The 21,338-nt window shown below is 40.2% G+C and overlaps 1 protein-coding gene across 1 annotated transcript in view; it reads left to right on the forward strand.

Moving 5' to 3' along the window:
- PTPRT (protein tyrosine phosphatase, receptor type T) overlaps nt 1–21,338 on the forward strand; it is a 418,285-nt gene that overhangs the window by 4,452 nt on the left and 392,495 nt on the right. The gene's annotated exons all lie outside the window — the stretch shown is intronic.

Genomic DNA, 21,338 nt, shown 5'->3' on the forward strand with positions numbered 1-21,338 from the left:
TACCCAGCTGAGCTTTGGTACAGGGAACAGTATAACCTGACTTGCTTGCTTATTTGCTCAGAATTTATAAAGTAAATTGGGTGAATTTTGTTGCTAATTAGCCTGCTTTTTTTTAAAGTATCCCTTCTCAGCAAGGTAAATATGTCACAGGTGAGCCCTGTACTAATGTGTCTATACTGCTTTTGGTGCTTATGGTAACTTGGTGTGTCTGCATGATGCTGCACTGTGAAATTCAGAAATATCCATGTTTTTCCTGAGAAATAACTTTTGTTGTGAAGCAGAATGATTTCAGTGACTTTTTTTTCCTGAGCTTTACAACATTTTTTTTTCAATGTGAAACTTTCAGATTGTCTGAGAATATCTTGCTTTGCATTTTAAATTTCCTACCAAATGTTAGGTTCTTTTCCTCACAAATCTCTACCCTATTATAACCAAGCAGATAATTTTGCTCTCTATGAAGGTTTATATACAGCTAAACTAATTAACTGGGGCTTTTGATTTACATGAGCATGCTCATTCCACTTCAAGATTTCCTGATTTGCTAAAGGTTGATTCTGTTTTTATGAATCTATAGCATTATGGCATGAGTTAGTGAGTATAAAGGAGAGAGTCTTTATTCAACGAGGATGATTCTTCTCTTTACCTCCTGCAGAAATGTAGTGCTTCTAAGCAATGCAGGCTTGCTTTTCTTCTTCATGTTAGAAAGGGATGGAGAAAGTAGGAACAATGCAGGAAGACTAGAGCAAGACCTAACAAGAATCCTCCTAAGTGTGTCTTTTTTTAATGGGCAACACAGAGTGAAACATCATCTTGAAGCAAATAAGCTTGCTGGTGTTTGTTGTTTATTCAGCCTATCAGTCAGGGTATGGACAGATAAACAGATAAATACTTCTGTCTTTTCTACTTCATGGTGTAAGGTGACAGTATTCAGGAGCACATGCCAGAATGACATATTCTGTTGTCACTGCTTCCTATGTGTGCTTCTATCCCACAGTAAGTGAAGCAAAAGTAATAATTTGCCTCTAAATAGAATGGGTGGTAATTTTTTGTGGATTAGCTTCTACTTACTTCAGGATAGTAGCGGACAGATGAAATGGTAAATCCCCTGTTTCGTTCATTTGGTCTAATGGTTTCGTCTGTCTTCACTCTGACTAGCATGCAGAGGGTAGGGACATTTTCCATGCTCCCACAGGTAGCTTGAAAATGAAAATATTGAAATGCATACATCAAACCACTTGGGGCTGACCATGTGCTCCTCTGCTCTTCCTTTTGTGCTTTCGCTCTTGAACACCAGTGTTGCAGTGAGATTCTGTGGCCTTCGGTACAAATAAATATGTAAGATATTAGTCTTAACTATATAAAAATGAAGCTAGTGGTTCATGCAGTGTTATGGGGGAAGTGGGGGCTGTATGCATATGCTTGCCCTATGTAGCTATCTTGGGTGCTGTCACAAACCCAGCTGCAGGATGCCCCAGAGCTAGTGATACAAGTGTAACACTGATGGTCAAACTGTCAGTCTCAAGTTAGATCTGGACTTAAATCAATATTTCCTTATGCAGATTATTACATGCTGAAGGCTCAGTTCTTGTTTTCAATCTTATTATTTATATATCTTATTTAGTTTGTCTAGAAAGGTGCATATATACCCTGCCTTTTAATATTAATTGTGATACAGAACTTGTTGAGATTTGGTTATGGCATTTATGTTTTGTTTGGAGCAGTGGGGGCCAATCGTTTTGGCAGATGTGCCACAAATTAGCCCTGTACCCACCCAAGTGCTCTCTGATCCCAAGGGATTGCCTGATCTCCAGCTCTGCTTTCTGTGTCTTTCCCTGTCTGTTTTGCTGCTTTGCTTTCTGTTTCTTTCCCAATCTGCCACTGTGCTGCTTGTTCTCCCCCCAGTCTGCCATGTGACACATGGAGAGGCTGCCCATGCCACCAATGATTTAGAGCACTAGGTGTGAGAAGCTCTAATGAGCTGCATGTAAATCACTGCCTCCTAGGAGAAAGAGAAGAAGCTCAGCCAATATCTGAAGACTTTACATTATATCTTTATAATACCAACCTAAATCATGAGTAGGACAAATTAAATTATCTCAGTTTTTATATAATATGGTAGATCCTCTTTAAAATACCGTTCTACTAGGCTAATTGCATATGACTTGTACAGGAAAAAGGTTTAAAAATGTGCTCAGTGAACAAGAAAGGGGCATTGTTAACATTAGTTCTTTTAAAATAGCTAATTATGAATTCCATGGAGCATCTTTTTGTTTGGTCCTGAGTGGTGTTATTGTATTATTATTATTATTATTATTATTATTAGTGTGTCTGTTTGCAAGAGTATCTTGTTTGAGTCTCTGATTTCAAGGAGCCTTTTTAGTAAAGGGCAAATGGCTGACATTAACACCTGTTTGTTACTTCATTCATGTAAATGGTCCTATGGAGGGGGGGAGGGGTACATGCAGTGTTATGGGGGAAGTGGGGTGCTATATGCATGTGCTTGCCCTATGCAGCTATCTTGGGTGCTGTCAGAAACCCAGCTGCAGGGTGCCCCAGAGCACCAAATTTCTCCCCACTGTCTAATCATCTTTCCCAAGGAACAGACCAAGGTTTGCCCTGAGATAACTTCTTATCCCTGCAAGCCTCAGATACACCAACCTTATACCAAAGCTTTCAGCTGTGGCAGCAGAATGTCTGCCAGCTCTAGGTATATTCCATTTGGGTTGTGAAAGAAATTTTAGGTCTTCCTAGTTGTAGAGTGGGTTACCCTGGGATGTCATTAGTCCAGAGCTTGCTCTTCATCACAGGCAATCAGTAAAGAAACAAACAACAAAAGGATTTAGTATATAGATGAAAAGAATTATACAAGAAAAAAATTACTATAAGTTTGAAGACAGAACAAAAAGACAAGTAAAGTTTCTTACCCTCTCATCTGACTACTGCCAGTCTTTCAGAGAGACCTGCCAGTATTTTCTGAGATCAGCTTTCCTCTGATCCTGGCAGCCCTGACTGCTGGGGACCTGGACTCCTCACAAATCTGAGAAAATCCAAAGACCCTGGCAAAGTCACAGATAGTCCTTAAAAATACCTCCAAAACACACCCATCACCCTCCTCCCACCCCCACTCAGCATACCCCCAATTCCTCATGATTCTCAGAATCCTCTAGACATTTCTTTCCTGCCAGGGACAGCTGGAATTCCTCTGGATGATGGGCCATTTCACTTAGATGCCTTCGTAGTTGTTTTTCTCATTGCAAGGAGACAATAATGTGGATTTCCATCCCATCAGAGTCCCCTTCTTTCTGCAGTTGAAGTGGCAATTGTCCTTATCAAGAACACTATAAGGCAAGAGACACTTAGCAGTTTTGTGTACTCTTTTTTCCTTAAGTAGGCAGCCCTCATTTCCTTTGGCTAAACCATGTTCAAAATCCTAGTATATACGCATAACATAATCCATACAGAGAAAAAGGCAACATAAAAAATATAGTATAACATGTGTCTTCAAGGAGACCACACATGCCATATCAGTGCAACAAATGCAAGAAAATCTGCCTGACACCCTAGAAACCCCACAACATTTGGTGGGGTTTGTGACAGCGTACCATTGCAGATAACAAAACTAACAACAACAAAAAAGGCTGCTACATAGACTGCAAAGTGGAAGAAACATTTACTGCATTTACTGTTGTATCTGTTACAAAGTCATTGGTAGTATTTATAAATAAATAGGTCTGCGATTTTCACCCAAGTTTAAAGATAATGGTTACCCTTTCGAAAAATAATAACCTAATGACACTTTTCACCTTGCTTCCCTGTCTTCTGATAGGGAGACTGAAACATATTATACTGAGTATCTATAGGTAAAAGCAAAAGGAGCTGTAGGTACTTATGGTCTCTGGATTAGTCGTGCTCAAAGCCTGAGTTAAAATTTTGGATCCCAGCCTGTGTTTCTTTTTCACACTATGTCAAGTTACAGAAGATAACTTTCTTAACAAACAAAGCCATGAGCAGGAATAGCTCAGCATGGTTTAGAAAGTTATTACCCTGTGACTCAGCTCTTATAAAGAAATCATCTACAATTTTTCAAATTCTAGATCACAGTGGATGTATCTGCACATGTCCCTACAGCATCATTTGTACTGCGCCAACATTTAGGAGTACCAAATGACGTATTGGAAGGACTCAATGATGGTAATAGCGAGTACTGCACCGTGTGTTCTGTGCACAGTTATCTTTAGCTGCTACGTTGCATTAGCAACATGCCATAATGAGGGAGCATGTTGCTATAGTGACATCACAGTTGCGGTGTCACAGTTTGTGACCACCAATGCTATGTCACTGTAGCACATTGCTACAGTGACATAGCATCATGTGTAGATGCACCAAGTGAGTGAAAGTTCTTTTCATTGACTTCAGAAAGCTTTTGATTTTAATAAAAACCCTGTCAAAAATGAATAAGCCATCTTCTTGGCTATTTAAAGTAGGACATTTCATAATTAATGTGGATAATATCTTATCTAAACTTTTGCAGTTACTATGTAGCTATATCTCCATTATCCAACTGATGATAATATTGGTTTTCCATAGGGTAGTATGTAGGAGTACAGTTGCATTTGATCTTCAGATAATATATTTAAGCAGCAAGGATATCTCTAGGGTGATATCTTTTATTGGACCAACAATGTAGTTGAGATAAAGTTAGATGAGCTTTCAGACCTGACAAAGATTGTCTTGGATTTGAAAGATGTTTAATTTTATCCCAACTACATAATTGGTCCAATACAATACATCACCCTAAGAAATCCCTGCCCCTCACATAATTTCTGGACCATCATGGCTACAACATCACTCCTATACTACTTCAAATATATTCAAAATTAAGGTCCTGCATGCCTTTTGTGCAGGCTAGAAAAAGCCAAAAGCCCAGAATCCTCAGTAAACAATTTATTTGTGAAAGAATGACAAAATTGTTTGGTTTTCTTGTATTTTGTATTGTTTCTCTATTAGACTGTAGGTGCAGACAGAAGTAGCAATTCCCACCTGATCTGGCCCCTGAAAGCACTTTATATCCATGACCAAACAGAAGTGCACAGCTGCAAAGCACTTTAAAAGGGCCCATTCCCATGAAAATCTGAACCCCCATTGCATGAGGTTCACATGAAGACACTCCAAGATGGAGTAGCTTCAGTAACTTGTGTCTGCACACACGGCAGGGCTGACTGTAGGTCAGCCCAGCTCCAGCGCTGTATTCAGAATGCGAGGGGGGAAGGGGAGCAGAGGGAGGTTGGTCTGGGGTTTATTCAGCTGGCACTGGAGAGTGGGGCAGGTGGACTGGAGCCCCACCTATGAAGCACCATGAGTTACAACAGGGAGCTGCTCTTCTGTCTGCACCTTGAGACAACAGGTGAACTAGGGAGGGAGAAGACTGGGTGACTGTGAGACATGACGGCAGTATGCTGTCAGGCAGAGTGAAGAATTGTCTAAAGGGACTGGAAGCAGGAGAGAGGAACTGCCTCAGGGTAAGTCCAGTAAAGAGCTAGGCAACTCTGAGCTGCAGTTAGAAGAGAAGATGGGTGCACTTAATGTACATGAGGAAAAACCACAAAACAAACACTTTGGAAGGGATTATGGATGTGTGTGTCTGAGGACATCTCAGTTTGGTGTTCTTACCCCAGTGGCCACTGATGTTTGGGTGTAGGCTTTTCAGCCCACTACCCAACTACCTACAGGTAGGTAGTTGAAAGCAGAGCTAGTTGAAGCAGCTCTTTTTTTTTCCTTACTGGATTCATCCAAAAGAATGTTTGTTTCAATTATTTCATTTATAAACTTAAAATTCTGGATTTTACTTTTTTTCATTTAGCTCACCTTCATTTCCTCCATTTCTATCCTTACTCTCCTCTGTGTTTGCACTTCTCCATTTTGTCACTGAAAAGGAAAAAAGGGAAAAGGCATTTCTTTGAGGTTGTATCAGAGAGAGGGATTTTTTTTTTTTTTTTTGTAAAAGACTTTTTTGGAAAGTATCCATGAGCTCTAATGATGGCTCTGTCCAGAAGGCAGTGACAATTTGGTTTTTCAGGCAAGAGATATCTCACAGGCATTTTCATTGTTACAAAAGTGCTGATAAAGCTAAATGTCTTTATTTTTAAATGTGAAATTCAGATATGCTAAAATAAGAGCAGCTAAAATGAGAGATAATTTATTATGTCATACTAAATAAATATATAATAAATAAATGTCATACCAGCTTTTACATCCAGCAACAGGATTTGATCTAGCTTCTGAAGAAAGAAGTGTCCTAACAATCCAGATCTCTTTTTTCTTCTTTGTCTAAGGAAATGGGAGTTAACCTTGACTGATATTGTTAAACTACTTTAGGAGTAAAAAAAAACCCCAACAAACCCCAAAACAGTCATGTTAAGGCCATTGTTACAAATTCAAACAGTCTACACTTTCTGATGTTTCATTTATGTATCTATATCACATTTATATATACATCTTAGGTGTAAATTAAAGGCACAATATTGCCATGAAATCTTACATACTTCTGTGGTTACAAATAGCCTTAGATACTACACACATCTCTGAGTTGCTCTGGGGTTTTTTTGGTTTTCTTTTGTTTGGGGTTTTTTGCTGGGATTGTAACTCAGTTTTTATATTTTATGGCAGCATTTTCATTTTACTTTTATCTGTAATTGTTATGCTAAAAGAAAAATGCCTGTAGTTAAACCACATTAAACTGGTTGTACAGAATGCTGTCAAATAAACCAAGCAAACATGTTGGAGAAAAAACAAAACAAAACACCTTTCCCCCCCCTGCAATATAAATTAGTCTTTTAGGTATGATTTTTAACAGTAAGTTAAAATTTCATAGCCTGTCTCAGTGTTCAGATGATGGAATCTCTCTGAAACTGAAAGGTAAGTATATATCTAGTATATTAGGAATGCTAAAAGGAGATGAGTTGTAGGATCCTTGCACTGATATTTTTTTTTTCACTAATTCACATTAAAAAAAACACATACACACACTCGCAACTGCTGCAGGTAACTCTTAGTGGAGGCATTTTATAGCTGGCATATTAAGGGATTTGAGATGGAATGCTCTGCAGAAGGCATATAAATGTATTAAACTAAACCCCCTTTTGAAAAAATATTGCAATCTATATTAATGTGACCACTTACTGTGGTTACATTCTTCCATCTCACCATATATATATTTTAAAGAGTAGATATTTTGACAGAAAGTAATTTGTTTTCAATACTCATTGTATTTTATACTTATAGGTAATTGAAATTCCTTACTCATATTTTTTTTTCTTTTCTGTTCTATGGATAAAATATGGGTAGCCTGATTTCTTTAAGCAATGCAAGATTAGAAGGCATTCAGGATCGTTTTGCTTACTGTAATACTTGTCCTGTTGGTGAAAACTTTGCATTAAGGGGCTGTGCAGTGAAGTGGACTATAACTATTCTTCATGGGTCTTCTTTTGTTATCATGAGTTCTCCAGGGATTCCAGGCAGAGCAGCTGAATTGTTAAGAATGGCACGATTCAGTATCTGATTTCCAATATTTGGATTTTTCAATGCCTGTGGGAATGGTAGCCATTCTAGCAACTATGTCCATTAACTTCAGTATTTTGTTGATGATTGATACCCCTTTTTGTTCCATCTCAGTAGTCTGTGGTGAGGGATCTTGAGAGAGAAACTTTCGGAGTTACAGAAATACCATTTGGTCTCTAGTTGCTCTCTAGGAATTGACTGCTATGGTGACCAAAAGGAAAGGCTTCAACCATAACACATCTTTGGGAGGAGTTCCTTTTAAATGTAAAAAATCAACCAAACTGGTAACAAATGTGTTTTGAATTTCACATCTCCTCTTCACCTTGGTCCAAGTTGGAAGCAGTCTGTGCTCTAATTACTTAGCAGATGATGTGCTCCTTTAAAAGTGGAGTATCATCTTTGATGATCAAATGTGCAGTGTGCCCTAGAGCACGTTTGAGTGTAATCTTGGAACTGGAGCATTTGATCTGATAACACGGCTCCCTTTCCCACACACTTTTGTCCTCTGTCAGCCCATAAAATTCACATGTTCAAACTGATGGCTAGAAACTGATATTTAGAGATTTCCTTCTAGGAATTTGCTTGTAGGTAGAGTAGATATTGCACTAGAATAATGGTCCAGGGGAATGGCAAGGGTTAATTGGTTTCTAAAAGTCTGTTTGTGACAAAGTTTCACATTGTCAGCTGTCAAGGCCCACTGTGTCTGAAGCTAACAGGCAAGCAGGCACCTACACCCTGGGAACTTGAAAACATGCAACACAGTGTTCCCTGAAAACCCGTAACGAGATAATTCAGCATCAGGTCACAGTGCCCAACTGCAATTCCCCTGGAATTTCTGTTTCTGGTGGACGGACCAAATTAGGAGGCCAGGGAAGCCCAAATTAAGACACCAGTAAATGACCAAATTAATATGTAAGCACGTGATGAGTTTGCAGAAACAAAGAATTGTGCTGACAGAACAGAATGTGAACAGTATGAGCACAGGGAAACCAACCAATGATACCAAGAAATTAAGAGTAATAAGGAGAAAGAATGCAAAAGGAGGCATTTTCAGAAAAGCGCCTCATGCACAGATCTGAAGGGCACAGGTCCTTCTGTGCTTCTTGGAGTGCCTGTAGTGGTGGGAAGCCAGGCCTCCCACCCAAGCCCTCAGTGGGCAGCTTGCACCCCCACCCCACGGGCTCTGCTCTGGCCATGCTGCTCACAGAGAAGGGGAGCTGGGTTCCATGCTCTGCTATGCTGCAGCAGCTGGTGCCTCTCGTGGGTGGCAGCTAGGGCTTGGAAGTTGCTGCAGGGGGCAGGGGTCTTCAGCCCTAGGTCCCTGGCCCCGTAGCCCTGGCAGCTGGGAGCTGGATGGGGATTGAGGGGCACCAGCAGAGCTGGGGGAGGCTGTGGGGGGGAGTGAGGGGCACCAGCAGGGCTGGGGGGCTGTGGCTAGGGAGTGAATGGCCTGGACCTGCGTTCTGTGAGCTAACGGGACAGGGGGAGCCCTGATTTTCCATGGTAAACCCAAAATGAAATATCAAAATTTATGGGTATTTAGAATGTATGTTATTATTTTGATTGAAGCATGGATAGGCTTCCAAATTGCTTTAAAACTGTAAATATATCACTAAAACATTGTGTTCAATTGATACCTAATATATATATCTCAGCATTTCATTTTAATCACAGATTTGGAGGTTATTATCAGAGAATTTGTGATTTTTTTTTTTTAATCAGAGAAAACCAGGATCCCTGGTGATCAGCCATATGGGATAGCAAGAATTTGGAAGCAGAAAGGGAATACAAGATGGAAATACAAGCTGAATGTGTTTTGGTAGGATCTACGTTGTCCTGTTTGAGACCAGGATGTCTGATCATTTGGATATGGCAAAACACATGCCACGTTGCCACTAACCAGTTGAATAATGACTGAGGCACATATGGTAAGGAACTTTCTTTATCCTGACTCCTGCAGGAGATCAGCTTGTGCCATGAAAACTAAGATTTGATTACCCTTATGTTGTCTGCATAAATACAGTTATTAATGTTAGAGGGAGTTGGTCATAATAGTGTTTTGGTCTGGATGTTTTCCAGGAGGATTTTGCTAATGATGGATTAAAGCTCCAGGGATTTCTTTTATCTGTATAAGCAGGTGTCAGTGTTTTGTTTTGTTTTGTTTTTCCTCTCATGTGTTTTGACTTTTATTTATTAACATGAGATCTATTTGTTCATTTCTACATTAAGCTGTTTCTAATTTTATGTATGTAATGTATTGTTTATTTTTTTAATTATATGACTTTCTGTATCTTGGTTTGAATTTAGCAAGCTCTTCAAAGCAGTAAGCTGGCCAATAATTAGAAGGATATCTTGTGTGATAGCACTGGGCTGGCACAGTGGAAATATGAAGTGTCATTAATGATGGCCCCTTGTGAACTTACCCAAGATAAATGAGCCTGCCTAACCTCTGCTTTCATGCTGGCTGGACAGAAAATGATTCTGTCCTCTTTGTAATTTTGTTCCTTTCCTTGTCTACTACTTCTTGAGTGCTGCTTCCAATTTGCTTGCTAAAAAATTGAGCTGTAGGCGTGCACACTCATGCCTAATCAAAGGTGGTACCAATGAGTTTATAGGTTTGAGAATGGAAAGCATGTCCTTCCTATGTCCATGATACTCTGCAGTAGTAATTCATATTAGAAAAACAGAACTAAAATCAATATTTTGTCTAGATCCAGTCGTGCAAATTACTATCATTCCACTGACTTTAATTGTATTATGAAGATTTACACCAGCTGACAGTCTGGCCTGTGAAGTTTAATTTTGGAAGTTGAAATGGGTTTGCACTCACACCTGAGATCCAAACACCACCAACATTCATGTTGATTCACAAAGGCCGCATCCAGATGAGTGCAGATGTGCAGTATGTGGTGCTGGAGAGCCATCTGTGGTGCCACACACCGCACATGCAGGCATTCCCATGCTGCTACCTTGCAGTGTTTGTGTAGGTGGGGGAAGGGTGTGTATTTGACCCTGCAAGAGCCCAGAGTCAAAAACCCATGCTGAAAAAAAGCGGGGCAGAGCATATGGCAGCAGGGCACCCCACCTAAAACTGGAGCCTGGTTGTCCAGAGCCACATTCCAATTGCCAACCAGGCTTCCCATAGTGGCTGCAGCCCCAGGAGGTCCCCATGCCAGCACACTTGCTGGCCCAGTCTCCTCTACCCCACCCAGGGCAACCTGCCATGTGCCAGAGACATGTGGCATGGGCGTTCCCCTGGGACAAGTAGCAGCTGCACAAGGTGTGCTGCTGCTACTTGTCCCTGGGGAAACAAATGTGCATGCTCATCTGGACATGCCGAGAGAGTTCATTTCCCTTCTGTCATGATATTTACCTTAATGTAAGATCATTTCTTTCATAAATGGATGGCTATTCCATGTTTTCATTGATGTAAATGACAGGAGAATCAGGCTCAGGTCGATGGGTTGGCTTGTGCTCGACCTTACTCTGACCTAATGGAGAGAGAGAGAAATATTTTTTTCTTTGCATGCAGAGAGCCTAATAAAAGAAAAACGATCGGTATGTTAAGATACATCAACAAATTAGGCATCTTGTTTTCTCTTTTTAGTGTGCCACACAATATCCATCATGGCTGTTAGCTGGAGTTATTTGCACGTACACAGATAAATGTGTCTGTGTGCTTTGCAGCACACATGCCAAAAACGTGAAGTGGCAGCACAAAACAAGTAATTAATTGCACCAGATTGAAGGTACAATTTCTCACATGACATGTGCAGCTCTATTTTGGGGTTCTTAATTTGGCTGTATTTAATGCGTCTAAAACTGTAATTATAGAGGGCCAGATAATCAGCTGATATAAACTAATATGATTTTATTGGAACCAACACTTTTATACTAGGAAAAGATCTGGGCCATAATTTATGGAATAATCTTTTATAAAAATGTGTTAGATACTTTTCAGTTCTCACTCAGTCCCCTGTTAAAAGCAATTTATTGAAATTGCATGGTGTCTTTTTTGGCTTCAGTTAAGTGGCATCTTTCATAAACATTAAAACCTTTATTACCTTTATTATTGCTTCAGTTGTTTTTAAGGGGGAGGAGGCAGATAAGATGATTTTGAGGTGTTGCTGTATGCTAACTTGAAAAGCCCAGTCAGTGAGAGGAAGCTGGAAAGGATAATGTTAGCTGTGCATTCTTGCTTGCCATGTGTTAAGCATTCAACTTTTTCCAAGCAGCTACTAAAAGATTGTCTTTTTCCATTTCACTGTTATTGTGATGTACGTATGCCATAGTCCTCACACAGGTAAAGCTCTTATTGTCTGGAACACCCCTACCTGCTCTCCTTTGGCAATCTTTTTGTTTTCTACATCCTACTTTTGCTTACTGTAAAATCACAAAAAAAATAGTTCTGGAAGGAAGCTTTAGGGGTCATGTAGTCTAACACCTTGATCAAGGCAGAGTGATCCCTCTCCAAACTATCCCAAAGACAAACTTTTGCTATACCTCAATTAAAAAAGGCATACCCTATACTTAAGTTTTGATCACAGAATAGATGAACCATGGCACCTAAAAAAGTGTACCTTGCATTTTCAGATCCATTATGAGTATCTACATTAGTCCTTACCAAAATTTAGACTTTAAAATAAATTAAGAGCTTTATAAGGAAGTAGAATCCTTGAAATCGCAGCAGGTAGGGACAGAAGTTATGTATAAACTAACATAAGTAATCAGAAACTGGTTTAAACCTGTAAAGATCAGAAGTTCAGTGCATATAAACCAGCTTCAAAATGGCTGAAACTGGTTTAAGATAAACCTGGTTGAATGTAGTATTAGACTTAACTAATTTGGGTCAAACTATTTTATGAAACTTCTGTCCCAGACCCCTTCCTGTTTCAAGTTAAATCACAGTCCCCCAGCATCCCAGCATGTTTTCCAGCCCTGGACTTGGCTGTGCTGTCTGCTCCAGGAGAGAAGGGTTTGGGGGTGGGGCACAGGGAAGGGGGTTAAACTTCACTTCCCCTGAGTACAGAGTTGCCCTGCCTTGCTAAAAATGTATTACTGGCTGCGACTGTGGACTATAAATCCCAGAGGCACCTGGAAGCAGGAAGAGCAAGTGATGAGCAACCCTGCAGAGTTCTGCTGCTCTAATTCTGGACTGCAAATCTCAGAGACCTCAGCAGCAGCAGGAAGAGGAGGTGAACACACAGTCCATGCTGGCTATAAGCCAAAGAGCCATGCTGTAGCACCCCCTGGCTTCTGGCCTGAGCCACTGCAGGCATGTGGTTGGATTTCCTGAATCAAAAGTGAATGTCCAGTTGTCTCTCATTTTAATCGCTGCAGCTTAGACTAACCTGCAAAGACTGAACTGATTAAGCCTTGGGCTTTTTGACTGTCTGTACTTAGCCACCTTGATCAAAGTATACTAAAGACAATGTGCACTTCAACTTGGAAGTCAGACAGTCAAGTAATACCTTATTATGCAAAGCATTCTTCTCTTGTGTAAAAGATTTAGGGAATTTGATTCACCACCAATGTTTTATGGGGCTTTATATTTGGAGGGATAGGTATATTTTGAGACAGATTTTATTGAGATTTATTCCATATATCTTTCTACTATGATAAGTCCTCTTATTCGAAAGCTGAGACAGAATACAAGAGAAAAGCTTATAAAAACTGCTTCTTAGCTGTCTCTATTTACCTTAAATCCACAAAGAATTCTTTACCTGTGCTTCTTAATTAACTCCTGTGTAGTAGGGTTATAGGGATATTTTTCTTGATTAAGTGAAACAAGTTCAGCTGCTAACTATACGAGGTTGGTGCAGGGTAATGACACCATCTTTAAAGATCCAACTAGCAAAATGAGGCATAAGGCAATTTGTACCCAGTCAAGCTACAACAGAAAATGTGGTTTTTTTCTTCAAGCAAACAGTAGAGTAAAATTAGTAATTCTACTGCATAATTCTACAGGATACTTCAAAATAACTTACAGACTGCGATCCTTTAAATAATTTTAAAATGTATTGAAAATTTATAAATGGAGAAATTCATTAAGAACCTTATTAAAAGTCTAATTGTATCATTTTGGATTTAGCCTTTATAACATTCTGTAGGACACTTCTGTAAATATAGTCTCTCATTCTCTGTTTTATAAAACATTTGAAAGAAAGTTTATGGAGCAAAATAAAAGGCAGAGTCTGTAGCTTCTGACCACATGAAAGGCTAACAGATTTTTTATCTATCTGGATTTTCTATTGTATTTCATAATTTGGTGCCTTCAAGATCAAATTATTTCAGGTATTTTAAAAAGGTTTTGTGTTACAGAATCATACCAGCTCTAGAGTGCCCTGAAGTTTTGTGAGCCTTGTAGACATTCAGGGTAAGGTTAGTATTCAAAATTTGGCATCTCTTTTTTTAATATGGCAACTTGAAAAGCATCATTAAAGTTGGTCTGGTCTATCTATGACTTCTTCTGATATAGAATTATCCAAGGTTGTTCTTCTGGACAGCAGTGCTCTACTCTTCCATGGTTTTGGCTGAAAAGATTATTTGGGTAAATCTGATATTTTTTATTAGACAAACTAAAATAGTTGAAAAAAATCTTCTTTGCAAGCTTTCAGTTACAAACACCCTTCTTCAGGCTGTGGAAGCACCTGCAGTTGTTCTGAGCTCTTCCTGGATGGGATAGAATAGAATAGAAGCCAGTCAGTGAAAGAATTCATCAGTGAAAATGCAAATTGAGGCAGTCAATGGGTGAGAAGCAGGTTGGAGGAGGGGGGAAAGGGAATGTAGACCTGTTGATAAGATGCAGCTAAATAGAAGAGAGGTTATATGGGGTATAAGACGTTAGGCAGGTTAGAATGTGCCATAAATCCAATGTCTATATTTAGTTCATAATTTTTTGTATCTAGTAGGTTGATGAAGTAAAATTTGTAGGCTCATCTTTGAAAGGTATTTTGTGAATTCCCTTTGAAGATTAGAACTGAGAGATTGGAGAGAGAGTGGTCTTCTTGTGAGAAATGTGCCCCCCCAGGCAATTGGGTATTCTTGTCTTTGATAGATTTTTGATGTGCATCGATTTTTGGTACTTGTTGTTTGGTTTCCCAACCTAATTTCCATGAGGGTTCTTAGTGCATTGGGAGAGAGATATTACATTTCTGGAGGTGCAGGTATAATTTCCAGGAGTGTTGATGGCTCTGTTGTGGGGTGTAGTTATTGTGGGGTGGTGGAGATATGTTGGCAGGTTTTGCATTTCCTGTCATGGCATGGTCTGAATCCATTCAGTGTGTTTTGGGCCAGAGGAAGTTTGCTCCTGGTGATGAGGTTGGCGAGGTTTGGCGTTTATTTAAAGGCTAGGACAGGTGGTTCTGGGAAGATACCTTTAAGAATTAGGTCTTCTTCTAGTGTGGATTGCAATTGTTTGAGGATTTTCGATATAGATTCCAGGGAGGGATGATATCTCATAACTAGTGGTGTGCGATTCATGGGGATTTTCTTTCTGTACTGCAGCAACTCTTCACATGGTATCTGGGTGGCTCTTTCAAAAGTGTGATCTGTCTGGAGGACTGTTCTAGTTGAGTGATAGCCCTTTTGAGATCTGTGAGGTGATGATCACGGGTGTTCTCCTTAGTGCAAATTCAGTGGTATTGGAGGGCTTGGCGGTATATTACAGCTTTCTTGGTGTGTTTAGAGCAGTGGTCTCTAACCTTTTTAAGTAGGAGATCACCTTTGGCATTTAAAAGCATCCCACAATCTACTGTGCACTGCTGCTACCTGTCCTCCCCCGACCCAGTAGGTAAGTCTGTCGGGAGAGATGAGAGAGGGCAGATTGAGGCAGAGGGAGAAAAAATTATTAGGGGGCACTCCTTTCAGCAGGTAAGTCCCACCTGGCCAGGGCCCCACTCATCTTACCTCTGCTCCTGCCTCTGCAGCACTGTCCCTCACCACGGGGGCCTTGATCTTGCTCCTGTCCCTTCCCCCCGCCCCCTCCTTACGACTGACTTGCTGAGCTGGGTCACGTGCATCCATGCACACGGGCACTCAGCCTCTCACCCCAGCCTTTGATCAACTCCAAGAGGCTCCAGAATCTGCCACAAGCGGCTCTGAGATATACCAGTAAATCAAGATCCACAGGTTGGTGACTACTGGTTTAGAGTGATTGCAGGTTCTTTGTAAATACGTATATTGGTCTATGGGTTTCTTATATATGCTGGTTTGTATTTTACCATTCTGGATAGTGATCATAGTATCTAAAAAGGAAATGTTGGTGCTGGTGTATTCAAGAGATAGTCTGATGGAGGGGTGATGATTATTGAATTTCTGATGGAAATCAGTTACAGAGTGCAGGTTTTCAGTCCAAACAATGAAGATTTCATTGATATATCTTATGTATAGCAAGAGTTTGATGATGCAGTCCTTGAGGAATTCTTCCAGGTGGCTCATAAAAAAGTTGGCATATTGTGGGGCCATTTTGGTGCCCATAGCTGTGCCCATGGTCTGGACGAAGTGTTGGTTAGTGAAAGTGAAGTTGTTATGTGTGAGGATCAAGTGTATAAGTTCAGTAAAATCTTTAGGTCTGTACTCTAGTTGCACTCTTGCTCTTGTAGGTATGTAAGGCAGCTTTGGTTGCCATCCTGGTGTGGGATGTTGGTATATAAGCTGGCAATGTCCACAGTGGCTAGGAGGGTGTTGCTGGGAAGGTGGTCTATGTTTTTAAGTTTTCATAGAAAGTCTGTTGTGTCTTGGACAAAGCTCACTCTTTGGGTGACAAGTGGTTTTAGGATTGATTTGATGAAACCTGATATTTCCTCAGTTAGGGTTCTGTGGTTGGATATGATAGGTCTGCCACGGTTCCCTTTTTTTGTGGATTTTAGGGAGCATGTAAAAGGCCCCTGGGTTAGGTAGTGGGGGGATCAAGTTTTGTAGTTTCTCTTGTAATTCAGATGGAAATTATTTGATGGTAGTTTTGAGGCTTAAGGTGAAAAGGGAAGTTGGATCTTCCTCTAGTTTTTTTGTAGTAGGTGGTGTCAGAGAGTTGTCTGTTGGCTTCCTTTATGCAGTCTTCACAGTTAAGAATAACTGTAGCCCCTCCTTTATCTGCTGATGAGATCTTAGAGACCTCCATAGCCCTTCTCTCTGAGAGGGAGAGGTGGTTTGTGGTGTTGATTGTTTCTTTGTTCATTCTTTCATTCTTTCCCTGAAGCAGTCAATATAGCGGTCAAGGGTAGAATTTCGTCCACTGTGAGATGTCCAATCTGATTTTTGGCAGTGTTTTTTTGGAGGGGGTTGATCTTCACCTCAAAATTGTCAAAGGATGAGGTGTTGGAAGTGGATTCATTTTGGTTGTGAGCACATTCCTTGAGGTAGAGGTGTTGGAAGAATTCTTCTAGTTCTCCACATCGTAGTATTTTATTAGGGTTTTCATAGATGTAGGGTCAGAGGGGACCTGAGCAGATCATCAAGTCCGACCCCCTGACCTGGATATATTTCCAGACAGAAATTCAGGCCTTTAGAGAGGACACATTTTTTAGCTTTGGTTAGTGTGTGCATGGAGAAATTGATAATATTTGAGGGTTGGTTGCTTCTTTTAGTTTCATTGAGTTTAAGGATGGAATGTTGTAAGGTGTTGGTGATGTTTTTCTGATGGTTGTTTTGTGGTTGGGTAAGTTGTTCCTGGAGTAACTGGTTCCATTTCTTCTTTTTATTTTGGATGGATGTTGTAGAAAATCTTTGGTAGTCTCTTTGTATACACTATATAATGTTTGGAAAGATATCTGGATTTTTCTCTTTTAAGTTGTTGCAGCATGTGTTGATCTCTTTGTTGAGTTGATCTCTTTTGGAGTATGTTAGGTGAAGAAGATGATTTCTAAGTTTCTCTGAAGTTCTCCTGCATAATTATGAAGCATATTTAGAGTTGTGTGTAGTAGTCAGAGGACTGTAGATGTTCATTCCTCTGGGAATGATGTTATGTGTATTTCATAGGCTTAGGATGTCACTGTTGAATTTGGCTTCCTTCTTTTTCATGTTGTGAAGTTTCCATTTCATGGTTTTCGCTGTCCTTTTTATAGTCACATATTATCTTGTTCTTTTTCCATTTGTGTTTGTATGTGGGATTATTTGAACCAGGGTTTCCAGAGATATAGTCCCTTTTTCTCTTCCTACCTCAAGACCTCAAAACAAAACTACCAACTTCTTTTTTTAAGCACACATATGGGGATCAGACTGCAATTCTGATTATGCCCAGATGGTTATGACATGTATCCCTTTTAATACATTGCAACTCACTATCCCATTGGAAGAGCAAAATTAAAAACTGAATTCAGGGAAGGATTTACTTAGCAGTGGATGAGCCTAATTCTTGCCAGCCAAACAGGCTTTGTTGCTGTTAGTTTCCATGTGAGATGATGGCTCAAAGGGGAATATAGCAGCCCCTGAACCTGACTTGCGTCTAGCCAGCATTCTTTTGAATCCCTTTCATGGCAAATGGGCCAATAATACACGTGGTTTTGAATTCTGTTAGCTGTCTCCATGGTCCAATATACTTCACATAGTAAATAGTAAATATAAAAAAGACTTGCTTGTATTTAGTGTTTCCAGCTAATATAAATTGGTGTGGATCTTCCAGCTTCATCAGAGCTATACCAGTTGAGACTCTCTCACCATCTGTTTGCTTAGAATTACCAGTAAGTTCACTGGTCCTGCTACTGGCTGAACCTTTGACTTAGCCAGGGTTTCAGTTCCTTACTCCGATTATACATGTTTCTTTTTAAATTCACTAATACTGAGGGGGCATGTTGACATGTACCCTGACTGCACAGTTGGTATTGTGCAGTCATTTAGTAGTTGCTTTAGCAACCTGCTGGCACTGCACAGTCCCAGCGGTGCATGGGTAGTTTCCGACCCTACGTCACTGTACCAACAAACTACTGTGCAGTAGCTTGTTGCTGTGGTGATGTAGTGGCAGCGTCATGGTTTGTGCCTGCTGATGCTATGTCACTGTAGCAATGAGCTATGGTGACACAGCATTTCATGTAGATGTGCCCAAGGATGATGTTTGGTAACTTAGTGTCTGATGTGTGCTCTGAAATCATTAGATGAAAAGTACAGTGTAAAATGTTTACGATGTCAGTCACTTCAGTGCCAGTCAAGTCAATTTACAAATGCTGAAATGCTTTTCATATCCACTGCCTTCTGAAGGGGTACCCTGTGGTTTTTCCCAGGACCTGGAGGAATGAATGAGTTAACCTGAGGCAATAAAGCTGCAAACATATAACACATCCCCTCAAAGCCATAGACCCCTGACCCAATGGTAGCAAATTTACCCTTAAATGAATTGACTACTTTTTCACATTTTCTAATGCCTGTCTTGCAACACACAGCTTGCACATGTATGCACAGCTACCCCTGTGCAGTTTCCTTAGGGGTCTGCCTTGATCTTTGTCTCCCTGTTCATGGGTCTGTTGCCACTATCCTTTGTCTTGGGGTTGATAATGGTCAAAGGTTGGGTGTTAAAACGAGAGGAGTGTATAGTAACTTTCAACTGTGATTCTTTCTTTTTTTCATGGTTGCATTTGTGATTCATAACTAAAGAAAAATATAGAGTTGGATTGTTTATTTTACAGATCATTACACTGTTTGGATCTATATCCTCTGTGATACCATTTCCATTTTACAGGAAGTGCTAACAGCAAGGTGCCTACCTGATTCTGTTGTCAGGAGATGCATTTTGCTCAACAACAACAAAAAACCCTTATAGCTAGAATTATTTAACAGGAATGAAGATTTCTGAACAAAGTATTAACTTCTTCTGAAAGTGTCTTGGCTGAATTGATCTACAGCTGCAATAAAAATCTACCTAATCTAATATGGCCATGGCCTAGTACAGGGGTTGTCAACCAGGGGTATGCATATCCCTGGGGTTCCTTGGACTCGTCCTAGGGGGTATGCACAGGCAGGTGGGGACAGAGCACCACTGCCTCCCAGGAGCAGGGGTGGGGTGTGTTGAGGGCAGTGGCACCCCTCTGCAGGGTGGGGAAACTCGCACGCAGTGGCGGCTACCACCACACCCCAGCCCAGTGAGCTTCCCTACCCTGGCCCTGCTCCTGGGAGGTGGCAGTGCTCCGTCCCCACCCGCCCACATGCTGTCTCCACCTCCCTGCTCCATGCGCGCCACCCCGTTCAGTGTTCTGCCGCGTGATACCCTCTCTCCCCTGTTTGGCGTCTGGCCACTGGGGGTACTTAGACTAAACAAGGTTGAAAACCCCTGGCCTAATATATTCAATATTTTACACTGCTTTTAGTAAGTCCATTCCAATTTGTGTTAAATTTTGTATATGGTAAGATGATTATTCAAACAAGTGATGTTTGAGTCTGAGCTTGGGAATTGATTGTCTGGACTGATTATCCAAGGTAGTTTAACTTTGGGTTTTATTATCATTTTAAAAAGAAAACATTTTCCTAGTAGCTCTTATTGAATTGTGGTAGGTTATAGGAACTCTGAAGTATATGAAGGATAACTCCCACTGAGACCAGCATTTGCCCTGACATAGCCACCAGATCATTCTGTATGTTTGGAAGAGCTTTTTTTTCAGAAATGCAGTGGGTGTAGATAGTATGTGAAGGGTTTAACCATGGCAAATAAGTTTGTTCCCTCTGGGTTACATTCCACAGATTTTCAAGCTGTGAAAGGCTGGTTGAAAGGGAAGCAGCATGCAGTAGGGAAGGAAGTGAAACAAAGGTGGCATTTTGCAGTCTCCTGTTTACTGGAGAAGTAGTCTTGAGGATAGATTGTGATTACCATGGCTGAGGGGGATTATGCATGTTGGCAGTAGTGGTAATTGTAGCAAAGGGGGCCATGACCTGCACAGATATAGTGACTCTAATTTTGACATAGGAGAAATTCTATGCACTTCTGTTGCTTCCGCTTAGAGGTTGAAGTAAGCAGTGAGATGAATGCACAGGTGATCTACAGCAGAGCATGCACCAATTTTCTTGAGCAATTAAGGGAGGACCTAGATTTATGGCTTAGCTTGTGGGAAGCTTCAGAATTTTTTTAAAACTTCTTTATCAATAAGTTCAAAGTAGAGGTCATCTTCAGGAACTGAGAATGAATTAAAGCAAGTTTAAACCACCAGTTAAATTAAACTGTTATGAAGATAATCCTTTGGGTGGTTTTTTGAATAAGAAAATATCTCCTGCTGTCAATAATCCTGTTTAGCTTATTGTTGTTAAATGCAGCTCTTAAATTCTGACTTCTAGGAATGTCTGCAAGTGATTTAAAAAAAAAGTGTGAAGCAAAAATCCACACAATTCATGCAGATTTTGTTTTTTTTTAACGAACACACTTACCTAAAGGAAAGTAACAAACATCTTCCTACATTCCTGTTTCTGTGTTTTCCTTTCTGCTTTTCCAAAGGCAGCTGAAATTTAAATAATTCTTTCATTTTCAAATGCACTTTTAATGTGCACAACTCTGCATTGAAAAGCACTCAAATAATAAGAAGCATTTAGGTTTACACACTTAAAGTGCCCAATTTTAAACATTATGAAAAATAAAGTGCACTTTAATTGGCTTTTTGGAAGCTCTAACATGTAATATTAAAAGCAAGGCCTGGACTGAATATAAAGGGACACAAAACACATTATTTATTACTTTGTGTTTTTAACCCTCCAATGTTTATAAGGCATTTAGGAGCAATTTTTTTTTTTCTTACAAGTTTAGTTGTTTTATGTGCTTTCACGAACATTTACATTTTTTGTTCCTTCCCCCCCCCCCCCCCCCCCCC

This window comes from Alligator sinensis, unplaced genomic scaffold (genome assembly GCF_000455745.1).
Source record: "Alligator sinensis unplaced genomic scaffold, ASM45574v1 scaffold494_1, whole genome shotgun sequence".
Lineage (NCBI taxonomy): Eukaryota > Metazoa > Chordata > Crocodylia > Alligatoridae > Alligator > Alligator sinensis.